The sequence below is a fragment of the Pteropus medius genome, unplaced genomic scaffold (assembly GCF_902729225.1).
Source record: "Pteropus medius unplaced genomic scaffold, Ma_sr-lr_union100, whole genome shotgun sequence".
NCBI classification, from domain to species: domain Eukaryota; kingdom Metazoa; phylum Chordata; class Mammalia; order Chiroptera; family Pteropodidae; genus Pteropus; species Pteropus medius.
Genome location: NW_024350919.1, coordinates 306360 through 322034, shown reverse-complemented (window position 1 = coordinate 322034; position 15675 = coordinate 306360).

Below are 15675 nucleotides of genomic sequence, written 5' to 3'. Positions count from 1 at the left end.
GTGGACGTGATGACCACTGCCCCGGCCAGGGCCAGGAGGCAACAGGGCTGCAGCTGCTGTCGAGGCGTGCAGTGCCCCATGCAGGACACGGTTCCCACAGACGGCACAGGACGGTCAGCTCCCACAGGTCCCCACAGCCTCGAGGCCCGGCCACCGTCGGCCACTCTGTCGCCGCATGCCCACGGGACGTCCCGGGAGGCCCTCTCCCACACGACACCGCTGTCAATCGGCCCGCCCTGTGAGCGGGGGCCCAGGTCTCCAGAGTTGGGCCGGGTCCTGACTGACCGTCCAGCGTCCACTGCGCGTGATGCCCCTGCCAGGGCTGGAGGCCTGAGCCGGCCTCTGTGGGAGAGATGTGGGGCTCTAGGCTCTGAGTCCTGGAGGAGCACACAGGGCGTGGCACCAGACCTCCCGAGGGCACGGTGTCAGGGCCGGGGACACGGGCCTCCCTGCCCCCGCCCAGGAGACGTTCCCTGTCTGGCAGAGGCTGGAGGGACAGGGGTGTGGTGAGGGGGCTGAGTGTGAGCTGTGACGGGGCGGGGCACTCTGGGCGCCCCTCACCCCTCACCCAGGACCCCGAGAGAGTGTGTTCGCCCTAGAGACCCCGGTGTTAGTGGGGAAGACGCAGTGACCCTGCGTGGGCCACGCAGGAACCCGCGGCAGAAACTCTCCTGCACACCTGACCCAGCATGAGGCCATCACAGCCACCTCAGTGGACCCGGCCCATTGCCCCAGGTCCCAGGAAGTGACTCAAAGCGTGAGCTCGCCAGCAGGGGCGACCACGGAAAAAGCCAGACTATTTCCACCACCATGGTCGCTTTGCCGAGGTCCGACTGTGACAGGCGGGGGCCGTCCCTCCCTGAGTGATCCGGGGAGTTTTCACGGACAATCAGGGCAGAGTCCTAGAGGTCCAGAAGCATCGCCTCCCTCCGGCCACCGGATGTCTCTGCATTCTGCTCACTTGTGCCTCTTTGTGACAATCGGGGTTTACCCTCCACGAAAGGATCACGGTTCTGTGCACACTGGTCTGCCTCCTCGCAGCTTCCTTCCCATTGCGATTTGATTGATAAGGAAACCTCGAGAAGTGGGTGATCGCGGACGCGGGGGGGGGGCGGGGGCGCGCCGTCCGGCGGGGGCCTGTGTCTGGGTCACTGCTGGTGCCCGCAGGCTCGACGAGGACTCACAGGGTGGCCTCCCGGCCAGGCCCCGCGGACGCAGGCACACGAGAGCGGACAGCTGGCCGGTGGCTTTGGGGGCATTTGTGCCCACTGGGACTGGGGAGTGGGAGAGGCTTGGTCACGTGGGGAGCGGGGTGCAGGCACCTCCAGCAGGCCCAGGGCTGCTTAGACAGCGACAGGGGCCCCGGCGTTAGCAGCTGAGAGAGCTCACCAGATGCAAGAGAGGAGTCAAAATTCAGATCCCTACCCCGCCCCGCCCTGTCCTCGGGGTACCGGGCGCCTCCGACCCCGTGGGGTGGTGGAGAGCGGAAGGCGCTGCAGTGGAGGCCGAGGTCAGGGAGGAGGCCGTGCACTTGGCAGCCCTCCCAGCTCAGAGCAGCTGAGGCGGGCGGGTCAGGGGGCCTGGGAACAGGATCGGGGAGAGGTGCTGGGCTGGCCTGGTGGGGGAGAGCGCAGCTCAGGCCCTTTCTGCACCGGAGAGGGGGAGCTGCTGCCCAGATGGCCACATCCTCCTGGCCTTGGAGGTGAAGAAGCAGTCCCGCCTTCCGCCCACATCCCAGCTCCGTGGGAATCCCAGGCCCACCCGAGACAGCTGCTAAATCTCTGGGCTTCTGTTCTCACTGGCACTTCCTGCCAAGGGCAGTGGAGCCCTCCTCCCACGCTGGGCCCTCCCGGACCTCTGCACCAGCTGCCCGAGACACCTGGCCTGGGGGCATCCCGCCCCAGCCGCCCATTCCAGACCCACATGCATGGGCACACACACGCATGAGCGTGCATGCGAGCAAGCACATATGTGCGCATGCATCAGCATGTGTGCATGCATGCATGTGTGTGAGCATGTGTAGGTGTGTGCGTGAATTGCATGCATGTGTGTGAGCATGTGTAGGTGTGTGCATGAATTGTGAGTGTGGACGAGCGTGTGTGGGTGTGTGCATGCAGGGGTGTGTGCATGCATGAGCTTGCACATGTGAGTCAGCATCGTGGGCGTATGCATGCATGAACGTGTGTGAGTGAGCATGCGTGGATGTGTGCATGCCTGCGTGTGTGTGCATGCATGAGCTTGTGCATGTGAGTGAGCATTGTGGGTGTATGCATGTGTGTATGCATGAGTGTGGGCATGGGGTGGGCATATGCATGCGTGAGTGTGCCTCGTGCATGTGCGTGTGAGCATACCTGTGCAAATGCTGGGACGTTCCTGACCACCAGAACCGAATGCAGCCGACACAGTGACCAGCTCTGAAAGGTCTGGGGGAGGGGGCTGGTCGAGGGAGACACACCCAGGAGGGGAGGAAGGTTTGGCAGAGGGCTATTTACAAGGACCGTTGCAGTAGCCAGGGTAGCCAGGGTCAGCAACAGCAGACCGCAGGGCGAGGCAGTGGGCAGCTGCCCGGACCCAGGGAGGGAACGCCTGGACCGGTCTCTTGCCTGCACTGCCGCCTCTCGCCGGGGCTCTGGGGGAGAGAGAGCTAAAGACACATCTGTTTGAACCCAGAACGCCTCTCTGTGAAGGCGGACGAGAAAGAACACAATTCTGTTAGCGGATACGCATTATACCAGAACCGCTGCACATCCCAGGCGACCTGCTAAAGCCGCCGCAGAGACGGGCCTCCCGCCGGATCAGCAGGGCTGCAGGCTGCAGTCAGGTGACGGGTAGTTAGTCTGGCCCTCCCAGGAGGCCAGCAGCCCCTCTTCCCTGAAGACTGCAGATCAAAGAGCTGGCTCGGCCTCAGGGAACATTCCTGAGCCCCAGGCTTAGGAGCCCTTAAGAAGCTTTGTCACACAGAACGAGGAAGAGGTTGGGGGGTGGGGGTCCTCCTTTATTTCCTGCAGGGAGGAAATTCGTATTTCCCGCTGTTGACTCTGGGGTGGAGCCTGGGCAGTGGGGGTGCGGGAGCCAGTGGGGAAGGTTGTAGGGTCAGCAGCTGGGTCTGGAACCAGCAGGGAGGTGGGCACAGCTGGCGGCTGGGGGGCCCAGCCCCAAGAAGACAGAGCCCCAAGGCCGCCCCCGCCCAGCTCTGCCAGGACGGTGGTTAGGGCTGCTGTGCGACTGCTGTGCCTGGCCGTGTCCTCTCACAGGAACGGAGACTAACGAGGGCTCCTTGTAATGGACCAGGGTCCCCGAATCACAGCCCAGGCTGTGGAGAGTGCTCAGCAAGCCGCAGGACCGAGGGCACTTAGCAGCGGTGACCCAGGTGGCAGGGGCGGTGTTTGGACGGGGGGATGGGGGTTGCAGGTGGGCTGCAGATGTGGGCAAAGCACCCCCAGTTTGACTGCATCTTTTCCCGTGAAAGTTCCCACTGAACTTCCAGACGTGTGACGTGACGTGCTCGGGGGCAACGCAGTGGCCTCTACTACCTGTGCAGAGGGTTCTGTGTCAGGACAAGCTCCACGCATCCCCGGGAACCGTGGCCGGCCCCCGACCCCGGCTCCTTGTTACCAACCACACTGGCTTGCGGGACGCCCCACCCGCCTGGCCCGGGGGAGCGGAGGGCGAGACGCTGACGTTTAAAGGAAAGACAATGGCGTCGAGGCGTCCGAAGGTTTAGAGCAGCTGCGCTCGGCGGGTGGGGAGGAGCTGGAGAGGCTCTCGTGAGCGCCCAGGGGAGGGAGCGTCACCCTGTCGTGACTGAAGCCTGCAGAGTGGTGCCTGCCACCAGGGGAGAAATTGTGTGGCCCGGAGGGGGTGGTCGCAGTTCGACCCAGGACCAATACCACCACCGCGGGGTGAGGGGCTGGTGCGTGGGCCAGGAGCCATGACCCCCACTTCTAGGCCGCGGGGGGGCAGGGAGCCCCCCCCCCCCGGCGTCCACTGTTTCTTAATTGCCTTCCACTCAAAATAATCCTTGTGCCAAAGTGACATGTTTGGGGTGACATGTTCTGACCTCCTTTAATCCAAAGTCAGATTAGGGATTTTAAGGAAAAGTAAGTATAAAGAAACGCTGATGAACAAATCTGCCGCCTCCCTGGCCGGCAGCGCCCAGGGCCTCCGGGCCGCCCCTTCGCTGTCCCGGGCTGTGCGCTGTGGCCCTGTGGCCCCCACCCGCGGACGGGCCCAGCTGGCGGCCGTTCCCGATGCCCTCTGGTCCCAGAGCGCGGCCGCCGAGGGTCCCCTCCTCCTCACGAGAGCCCCCCATCCTCGTCTGTCCCCGTCTGGCCCAAAGCCTAACCCCACCGCGGAGGCACCGGTGGTGACAGGTGACGGCCTGGCCCCAGCCGGGTACGGCCCGCCCCTCCCCAGGCTCGGGGGGAGGCCTGGGCTCCCACGGCACAGCCCCACGCACCCCCCAAGCAGCCCGGGGCCCAGACCCGCCCTCACCTTGCACTGCACTTTGCCTCCTGCCCGCAGGGCTGTCCCCGCCTGATGCCTGTGGCTCTGAGGGACTTACTCTGCCCTCAGCCCCGTGGGAGGGAGAGACCGGCCTAGGGGTCCCCACTGTGTTTTGTTTGTGCCTGACGCCCCGCAGGGCCAGGGGCTGGGAACCCTGTGGGGAAGACAGAAGGGACAGTGTCTCTGGGGCAGGGCTGACCAGGGCCAGTACCAGGCAGCAGGCAGGCCTGTCGCCCCAGCTACCTCTCTGACTGACCGTAAGGCCCAAGACGTGGTCTCCCCTGACGCGGCCCCACCCTGCTCTCTGCTAACGAGTGGCTGAGGAGACACGCGTGCGGTGGGGGGGAGCCACACGCTGGGGTCTGCCCGTCCACAGGGACGAGGGGCGCCTACTCTGGGAGTGGGGGGCAGGGCGTTTCCCAGGGGGGGTGTAGTCTGAGGCCACCCAGCCCCTCAGCCTGCTCCTGAAGGGAGGGAGACCCCGTCCTGATCTGAGTCCCCACAGGCTGAGGGGGGACACAGCAGATGACAAAGTCACAGCCCAGAGGTGATGCTGGGTCACATGCCAGCTTGACGAGCTGTCCGTTAAACCCAAGGAGACCTGCTGGGACTCACACTCGAGGGACAGGCAGGCAGGACGGCCCCAGGGGAGAGGTGGCGGGGACCTGTGACCCATAGGGCAGAGGTCTCAGGGCTGGGGGACAGGGGGACAGGTGCCTGTGTGCAGCTCGGACACGTCGCCTCCCGCCAAGACCCCATGTCTCCCTGAGTGTCCCCTGCTGTGTGTCAGTGCCAGGCGCCCTTCCAGTGTGGCTGGCCGGTCAGGCGCTGGCCTGGCCGAGCGGGGACCGGCCCTCCTGTGTGCTGGGGCGGGCTCCCGTCCTGCAAAAGGCCTTGGGGCGTGAGTTTCAAAGGCTGGGAGGCCGCTCTCGGCACGTCCAGGCCGCCCCGGGCCTCTGACATGGGCCGCAGCCCAGCTCACTCACGTCACGGCTGGGGTGTTGGGGTGCTGGGGGGCACCTGGCTTCTCAGAGATGGGGGCCGGGGCATCTAGCTGCATGCAGTGTCCCTGGGATGCCCTCGCCTGGGCTCCCTGGGCCTCTCCCCGCCCCCTCGGCCTCTGCCAGGTCCCGTGACCATTCTCATCGTCCTCCTCCGCTGGCCCGTCACCCCCTCACACGGCGAGCATCACCCTCTCTCTGTGAGGGGCCCTCTGTTCCCTGGAGGCCAAGTCCCAGCTCTGGCAGACAATGTCACCGAGTCACTGGCCAGCATCAAAGCTCTGCTTTCTTCCTGCCCAGTTCCCAGTCAGACTCCGGTATGGGGTCAGGGCCTCGGCCTCTCCGCCCCCACGCCATGGCCCAGTCCCACCCCACTGCAGAAGGGGCCCGTGGCATCCCCGGCCCATTCTCCTGTCCAGCTCACCTCTGGCTACGGGTCCCTCCCGTCGTTCAGCCTGGGCAGCTGGGCCCTGATGCCCACCATGGGGCCCTGGGAACTGCCGGTGACCTCAGGCTCCTCAGCGGCCACCTGGCCTTGCAGAAAGGAGGTATGACCGCCCACAGCCGAGGACCCCTGGCCTCCGTGGGAGTGAGACCGATCTTGGCCATGGACCCCCGGAGGCCGCTCCAGGCCCCCCCACGCCAGGGCACAGCGAAACCTCAGTCCTGGCACCCGCTGGGAAGGCCCCAGTGCCGGCTGACCCAGCCCCCAGCCCTGTATGGGGATCAGCCCCCCAAGGCCCTGGCCGCCCCGCGGGCCGGCTCCACAGATGGCAGCGTCGTCTGCGTCTGGCCACATTCGAGGGCGAGAACGCTTGCTCCCGACATTTCCGCCTTCGTAACCAGTTTGTGCCCCTCCCAGGCGGTTCACTTTAACGCTCGTGTTGGTTTCCTGCGGCTGGCGTGACAGATGACCACACAGTGGCTCGAAACTACACACAGTCACTGTTCCCCAGGCCAGAAGTGCCCGTCAGAGTCACACGGCTGCAGCCGGCGTGTCACTCACTGGGCGGGCTCTGCAGACGGTCCCTGGGGGTCTGGCCCCGCCTGTGGGCTGCCTCTGGACTCGGCCCCCAGGACACACACCCCCTCCTCCCTGTGCCCCTGCCCCCCAGACCCCCAGCAGCCAGGACCCCAGGACGTGCTCTCCCAGGCGGCCCTTGTTTGGGGCCCTCGTGGGCAGCTGGATGCCAGGTGGACTGGGTTCCCCCTTCTAGGTTCCGTGCTGCCCGGTAGGGGGCTCCCTTCGCCCCACCCTCCTGCCCCGCAGATGGCACAGCCAGGATGGGTGAGGTAGCGCTTAGTGCTCGCCAAGGCCCCGCCCACATTCTCACGCTGGGACTGAGGGACCCCCCCCACCCCTGCGAAGCGCCAGCCCAGCCCTGCACCCTCAGGGGCATGGAAGGACGGGTGACCTGGGCTCCGGCTCAGCCTTGGACCTGGCTGTGATGAGGGTCCCTGCCTTACTGGAAGGGGTATGGAAGCGGCCCTGGCCGCTGAGAGCCGGGCAGTTACTGTCACCACAGTCAGATCTCCTGGCAGGAGGGATGTGCCGGAGCCCACGGGGCTGGGCTCGAAGGCGCCAACCTCAGGGTGGCTGCGTCCCTGCTCTTTGAGCCTCACCCGTGGGGTGGCATTTGTCGACTGCCCTGGGCAAAGGCAACGCCCCCTGTGACAATGATGCAGAGGCTTGAACTCGCTCTCCATGTGGTCGGGCAGAGGTGGCCGCCAGTCGCAGGACGGAGCTGTGAAGCCGAGAGCCAGGGGGGCTGGCGAGGAGCCTCAGGGCAGCCGAGCTGCGGGAGGAGCTTTGGGGGGACAGAGAGCCGGACAGCGGCGCCAGGGCGAGGGGTCCGGATGGCCGTCCAGTCCCGGGTCCGACCTCTTTCCTCCCCAGGCCCCGCGTGCAGCATGGGCTCCGGCGTATCCATTTCCTGTGTCTCCCCCACTCAGCCCCGTTTTACTGTGGGCCCCCAGTGTCCTGGCGGCCGGCACGCTGGCAGCCACTCTGGGGTGGTTTCTCCGTGGGCCGATGGGTGCGGGGCTGACTGCCGGCGAGGGGCGCCCAGAGCTGCCAGCTGGCCCGGGTCCAGGGTGCGGGGGGGATGGTGCAGATGCTGGCCCACTCCCAGCAGGAAATGGGCGCCAGATGCTGGAGAGGGGGCCAGCGTGAGCCGCCGATGCATGGAGAGAGGAGGTCGGAGCCGGGGCTGCTCACATTTTCCAGGCCGAGCCCGGGGTCACCGTGTGGGAGGAAGGACGCATCCCTGGGAGGGGCAGGCGAGCCCTCCTGCCCCCACGGGAAGGGTGGGCTGCACGCCCATCCCCGCAGGCACCTGTGAGGCGGGGAGGGCGGGGGGAGCTGGCCCATCAAGGCTGCACACAGACCAAGCACACCCCCAAAGTAGAGGCTTCCCACTCTGGGCCCCCAGCCGGGGAAGAGAATGAGTCCCCCTCCAGTGAGCCCAGGGCTGTCTGACCATGCCGCAGGCGGGAGGTGGGGCCGTGGGAGGCCGGGCCTCTGCTGGCCTCAGACCCGAGATGAGATGGCAGTTGGCCCCAATGGGAGCCTAACGCGCACCTGGCCCGAGGCTCCCAACGCCCGCCCTCCCAGGCTGAAGGCCTCTGACCACCACTCAGAGGAGCTTGCCGCGTTCCCTTACGGTTTAGCAGTAAAACCTTCCTCAAAGTTTGACAGGGCAGGTGAGGGGCCTGCCTGGGCCGCATCCGCCTGCAAGTTTGTCCCGGACCTGCCTTCTCTGGCCCTACCTGCCGCCACCCTGCCCTGGCAGCCCCGGCGGCAAGATCGTCACAGCTGTTCCTGTCCCTTTGCAAGTCTTCACAAACTCGAGATTCGGCCGGGCAGTTTTCCCATGTACACGCACGCGCACGCACACGTCTGGTCGCCCTGAGTTTACAGAGCAATTCGTATGTCTCTATAACATTTGTCTTTTAATCTGTAACTATGTCACCGCCCTCCGTTTATTTGGGTCTTCCTTAATCTAACGTAATAAATGTTTTACAGTGATCAGAATCTTCTGTTAGATTTATTATGGGCAGTTAATATTTTTGATGCTATTGAAATTCTATCATTTTTAAATTCTCATTTTCCAATTATTTGTTGCAGGTCTATATAAATACAACTGACCTTTGTATATTATTGTGCATCCAGTGTCCTTGCTAAATTCACTTTTAAAAGTAATGGCTTTATTGAGATATCATTTACAAGCTACATAATTCGCCTATTTGAAATGTGAAACTCAGTGTTTGTACCACGTTCATAGAGCTATGCGACGAACATTACGGCAAACTCTAGAGCATGTTTCTCATCCTCCCCCGCCCCGTAACTCTGCTAACTTTGCTTTTAAGCATTTATCTTCAGATTCTTTGGGATTTTCTACGCACATCCAAATTCCTGCTGTGACCGCTATTGTGAAACCTACGCGAACCCATAAAAGGAAAAGTTTAATAAAACATTCATCTGCTGGTGACGGAAAACAAACAAGGCTTCAGAAGAGGGAGGCTGAGTTTGCACGCCGATGTGAACACGGCACAGCCTGCGTGCGCGTGTGCGTGTGTGCGCGTGTGCACGTGCGTGTGTGCGCGTGTGCGCTCCAGGACGGCCCACTGATGGCCCTGCATTCTGGTCGTAGGTGTGGGTTGAGAATCTGCCAGAGGTCAAGTGTCGGGAGGTCTGGGTGAACCCAGTGTAGGCTCCCGAGGGCCTCGCATGCACAGGCCTCTCCACATGGATCTCCTTCCCTCCCCAAAGATTAAATGTGCTAGGTCCCTAGGAGCAGATGGAGAGGTGAGACCAGTGTGACCAAGACTGTCCCCCAGGGCGAACCTTAGCAGCGGGCGGCTGTGCTGTGGGGAGCTGCCTCAGGGCATAACTCCTGCAGGAGGGGCGGGGCGGGACTGGCCGGGCCATTCCCAATGGTCCCTGGAGAGAGAAAGCCTCTGCCTCCAGCATCGGGGCTGCCCCCAACCTCCAGGTGCCTCAAACGGTTAAAAGAAAAAATTCTTTCTGTGCCGAACTATTTTTTTTGCGCCATCGTTGGGTTCACTGGGAGCAAAAGACTCTAAGAGAATTTCTGCGTAAGTAAGGTGCACGAGCATGTCACAGGCGCTGTGACTTTCAGCAGAAATGTTGTCAATAATGATGTGGAAATTTCCTCTTAGACAAGTTTGCACATGCTATAATGTCGATATTCACAACAGTATTACATGTCAAGTTTTAAGAGCTGAAATTAAATTTCCAGGGACGAGAGAGCAAACGCTGGTTGCTGGCTGGTTTCTCCCTTCCCCTCCCTGTCCTGGGACTTCCGGAAACACAGGGGTGGGGAGGAGGTGACCAGGCCTGGGAAGCGCTGACTCTGTGTGTGGGAGCTCACCTCGGCTTTGCTTTGTTTCGACAAAGCTGGCACTTTCTAAGAGGAAGAAATGTCGTTGGAATCTCTGTTTGAAAGATCGATGGGCCCGTAGCAGAAAAGCACGAATAAATGAGCAAATCAATGGTGAATGGGGGGCTGGGTGTTCACGAAGGAAGAGGCTGTAGGTTCTATCAGTTTCCAAATGAATTCCAACCAGAAAAGGAACGTTATTCTCATGAAGCTAAACTCTATTTTGAATCCGAGATGCCGTTTTGAGTATAAGCTTAAGCTCAAAAGGAAAAAAAAAAAACCCAGCTCCTGAGCTACTCGATTGCATGCTGGCCGCACGCCACGAAGTAGATAAGACAAGACAGTCCTGGACGGGTGCCCGAAACGCGGAACAGTGGCTCGCTGATAAAACGTCTCCTTCCAAGGCCAATGTTTTCAGAAGAAAGAGCATAACAGACGTTATTACCACCACATTTAAATCTCTAGAAGGCCCCATTTATTTTTAACCTAGTAAGAAGGAGCCAAACTAGTGGACGCATGTCATTGCACATTTGTCGAAACCCATAGAACATTCCACACAAAGAGCGAACCCTAACGCAAACCATGGATTTTATCAATAGTATCAATGTGTATCAATGATGTATCACTGTGTATCATTAATGCATCCACAATGTGTCTCAATGGTAACGATTTAGCGCACAGACGCGGCATGTTACCCAGAGCGAGAGCGGAAGCCCAGCGTGGGGGCACGGAGCACGATGCTTTCAGCTTTGCTGTAAACCTGAGAAATAAAGTCTACTAACTCCGAAAAGATTGGAGGGAACCAAACCACAGTCCCCTTCTTTCCTACACCCAATATGTTTTTCCTGATAGTAATATTAATCAAGTTAGATGTCATATTTGGAGTCTTTCATTTCAGCTTTTTGAAATACATGGTATAGAAAGACAGGATTTTAGAAATTCTTTGGTCATTCTGTTATCCGATGTTACGAATTAAATGTTTGGGAGTGACTTGTGACATACATAACTGCTCTCTTTCTTTTAGGCTATAAATAGGAATTTATAGGACCACAGATGATGTTACATTATAAAGACCTATAAAACTGTTCCACCTGAATCATCTTCGTTCCGGCTGCTCTGGAGCTTACGAACGAAATCTATTGCTCGCAGCTCCGGAGGCTGGACGGCCTGAGACCAGCTCGTCCGTGGGGGCCCTCTCGCACTGTCCCCTCGTCGGGGAGGGGCAGGGGGCTCGCTGGGGTCCCTGATTCAAGCATGTGCCCCATTCTGGAGTGACCTCCCAAGGGCCCTGCCTCCTCACACCGCCTTGGGGGTGATTCCGACCTAAGAATTTTGGAGGACACAGACTTTCAGTCCATACCATGAATGTTCGAGGTGAAGTTTAAAGGTAAATTCGCTAATGAAATTGACGGGAATGGCCTGCAGTCACCTCTCCTGTCTTTGCAGCCACCGAGCTGGGTGCTGCTGGCTCAGAGCTCTCGGAGGCTGAGATGGGTTGTCCCTGGCTGCATCACCCCGGGGTTAACTGGGGCTGCGGGGTTCCTTCCAGGTGACTCACCCGTGAGGCTGGCAGGTTGGGGCTGGTGGTTGGTGGGAGGCCGTGTGCCTGTGAGGGGGGCTGGCCCCCTGTCTCCCTGACGGGCTGGGTGTCCTTGCCCCCAGGTGGTGATGTCAGCCCTCACGCCCGCCCTTGCTCTCCAGTGCCTCCGGGGAGAAGGCGGGCCTCTGACCGCCTCCCCTCCTCTGTCCCAGGAGCATTCCTGGCGAATCCCACAGGAGGCCAGACATACCTGTGGCGGGGAGCCTTCCTTCTCAGGAGAATGAAAACACCTGGGGGATTTTCCTTGTTCCTCCCAGGTGTGAAAACCACAGAACCGGCTAAACATTGTGCCTCGGGGGAGGATTCCTCATCCCCAGGGCAGCGTGTCTGGAGCCCTTGGTCCCATGCAGCAGAAGGCCGACCTGAGGGCATCTGATACCCCGTGGCGGGGAAGGGGGGGTCTGCTGAAGTTCCAGCTTCTTGCTCTTTATTTTGGGGACCAGTGTGGTGCTACTGAGACCCAGCAAGACCCCTCTCCCAGGGCTGGGGGCACGGGTCCCTGCCGGGCTCACTGAGGGCCCCTGCCTCCCGTCCCTGGCCCCCCGGGGGACCGGCCTGGCATCCATGTGCACCTGCCATGTCCCATCCCAACCTGGGTGGGAGCTGTCTCACAATCCCGGATCCGGGTCCCAGGCATCCTTGGGGCGCGTTCGGGGGAGCACTGGCCCTGAGTGGGACCCTGCTGGGGTACACAGATCCCAGGGGCTTGGTCTCTGAGTGCTGGGCTGAGCTTGGGCTGCCCACCAGGCACTGGGGCCCCGCGGGGGGTGTTCACGTTCCATCCCGCTGTCAGGTGGCCCCCCGGGATGGGAATGGCCCTGCGTGGAGCAGGTGTCAGGATCGCGTTGGGGGCTGTCACCTCCTCTGAGCACAGCGCCCACACCAGGACCCTGAGCTTCTTGCCCCATGCCATCGGGGGCGCCTCCTGGGTCCAGCGCAGCCGTGACCTAGGGTCCACGGTGCTTCCCGCTCATCCACCAGTGTCTGCCCATGTCACAGTGTCGGGAGCCCCTGCACGGACGGTGCCCTGGTCCCCTCGCCTTGCCCACCCCCCCCATTAGCTTCCCTCTGTTCCAGGCCCCCCAGTGCAGGCTCCCTGTTCCCTGTCCCTGGGCCCCGAGTGGGGCCGGCACTAGGTCCAAGCTCAGTGGCTTGGAGGGGAAAGAGCAGGCTGGGGCAGGAGGGGCTGGTTTCCCGCGGGCGGTGCAGGCCCCCAAGGCTGCCGGGCACACAGGCGGGAAGATGGCGGATCGTCCCGGCCAGGAGCAGGTGCGAAGGCCTGCGAATGCCCGTGACCCCAGGCCACCTGCAGTGCAAACAGAGGCGACAGCCTTGCTCCCGAGGACCCTGGCCTGGCCCCCGCGGACCTCTGGGGCACCCTCTGGTGGCTTGGGGGTGCACCAGGCCAGTAGCTCAAGACCTCCCTGAGTGGGGTCCCGTCTCAGATGCTCAGGGACTGCTTGCCCTGTCTGTTCCCTCAGTGGTCACCCCAGAGAGAAGTGGCCGCATGCCAGGGACGCCCCTCACCATGGCTGTGAGCATCGCTCATGTCCTGGCTGCGCATCTACTGCGTGCCTGGACCGTGGACAGGGACGCTCCACCTGGAGCCTCTGGCTGGCGGCCAGTGTGCTGGCCTTGTAGAAACAGCTCCCACGGCGGCCCGAAGGGCATCTCAAAGGCCGTGACCTTGGAACATTATTTACAAAGCTGAGGGGACTTTGACAGCGTGAAGGCCTAGGACAGCAGAGTCCCCTTGCCTCCATCAGCTTTTGGGGCTGTGACATGGGGACAGGCCTCACAAGGACACACTCAGCTGGAGCGGGAAGCTTTCCTGCCGTTTGGATTGTGAAAGGGGAGGGTGACTCAGGACAGAAGAGGGGGGAGCGGGGACAGAGCCCCAGGCCCCGCCTGTCATCCTCGGTGTCAGGCGTGCAGAGGTGTTTGCCGTCACCTGGAGGCACTGGCTCCCGGTTCGACCTTTGCCGCGTCGTGGTGGCCTTCGCTCGTCCCACGAGGGTTCGTGGGGCCCTCTGCGTGCCAGGCCCTGGAGACACATCGGAGCGAAGCGGACACAGATGCCCAGCCACCCCGGCGTGTGTTCTCCGGGGAACCAGAGATGGTGACACCTCATGAAGAGGTGACGCATGTCGCGTGTCAGAGGTAACATGCTGTAGGAAACCAGAGACGGAGCTCGGAGTCCGCAGGGACCGAGGGGTCACCGAGGGGGTGACAGCTGGACAGAAGGGAGCCGGCAGAGGCTGCGGAGAAGGCGCTGGCTGAGGGGTACTCGGGGGTGGGTCAGCTGCAGGAGGGGCACCCCAGGGAGCACGGCGCACATTCCAGGTGTTCCCCAGTGCTCCCCGAGTCACTGCTTCCGGCGGAGCCAGCACTGGACATGTTCGAGGTGCTGACTGGAGGGGACTTTAGCAGAGGGGACTGAGCGGGCAGCAAAGGGTCCCTGGCCGGCTTGTGGCGGCAGCTGCCCAGCCAACCCTCACGGGCAGAGCCTGGGCCCGAGGCTGCGCTTCTGATGAGTTCCTGGCATGTACCACTGTTCGCCGAGGGGGTCTGGGAGGTGCGACCCAGAGGGCTTAGCCTGGAGCCGGGGGCGCGTGCATTTCACCGTGGCAGTGGTGGGGACCGACCGTTCCTTGTCACCAACTGTCCCGGGGACATCCTGGCAAGGCCCACCTCCTTCGGTCCTCGTGAACATGTAGGAGGCCCCGGGGGGTGGTACGACACGTGCGTGGGCAGCGGGCGTGGCCTCGTGTGGGGCTGTGAAGGCAGCTGCTCACGCGCTCCTTTGTTCCCCCCACCCAGCGCTGTGGGAACGCCCTAGGGTGCCAGGCACTAGGGCTCCAGCCGCAAACCCTCCGGAAGATGGCGCGGTCCGCTCCCGGTTTCACGTCCAGCGTCTGCTCGTCCTCCTGGCTCCTCGTGAGAAGAACAGACATGGCTCAGTGCAGGTGTGTGTCCTCCTGGGGACACGTCTGCACGGGGCTGGGCCCCCCCCGTCCTCGGGCGGCTGGGCGAGGAGGAAGCACAGGCCCGTTGGGCTCAGGAAGTGCCTTGGGCTCACCGATTGTCTCCTCCGCTGGGCGACTTGCCATGAGTTATTTTTTTTAATGCCAAATAATGCTTGTATTATTTGGGCCCAACCCAGGTGTTCCGGTAAAATCCTCTAAAAATAAGCGGAATCACCGGCTCCCACGGCCAGCCCCCCAGCACTGGTGACTCAGCCAGGACCAGGAGCTTCACCACATAAGGACAGGGAGGGCCAAGCCACGCCAGCCCCGAGCTTCGCTCCCCACTTCTCCCCGAGTCCCTCCAGGCCGAGAAGTCACTGCATTTAAATCTCGGCAGAGAATCCTGGGAGACAGGAGGGAACTTAGACCCCAGGGTGAGGTGGGCTGAGGGCGCTAGGGCCTCTGCGGCCCTCAGGGTGGGGCTGGGGTTCAGCAGGCACCATGCTGGACAGAGCCTTATAAGGCTCTCGCTTCACCAACTCCCAGAATAGCTAGTCAGCTCGGCCTCGGGCGGAGGCACCAGGGGCCTGGGGACGGTGCCAGGGCAGCCAGGCCAGAGGCCGGCCAGGCCCACTCAGACTGGCTTCCTTCCTCTGGCGTCTGCAGGGATGGGGAGAGGGGACACAGCGGCTGCTCGCAGGTGCGGCCCTGGGCTACTGTCCTGGGCCCGTCGCTGCCCACCAGTCACTGTCCACGGGGGCCACGCCAGGCCTTCTTGACCTTTCTATGTGCCACGGTCCCTCTGGCCCCCTGGCCCTCTGGCGAAGCCTGTTTATTCTCAGAATGCTGTTTTAAAATGCATAGAATAAAACCAAAGGATCATAAACCAGCCGTGTTGACAGCCACCGACATAACGCTTCCCCCCTGCGGTGAGCACCTGCGCTTCTCTACGGGGACCCGAACAGCAGTGCAGAGTCGAGTCCAGTGTCTGCCACCGTCCATCTTCTCCCGTCTGGTGTCACGAACCCCCCGATTCCTCCAGGGCCTCGGGCGGGACGGTGTCTCGGGGGCTCGCAGATCTGACACCGCACGGGCCGCTGTCACCAGTAAGAGTCAAGCCCTCTGTTTCTCTACCTAACTCTCCATCTGCACGGCCCACACGCATGTGTACACAGGTGGGGCCGGGACACGAGCCGACG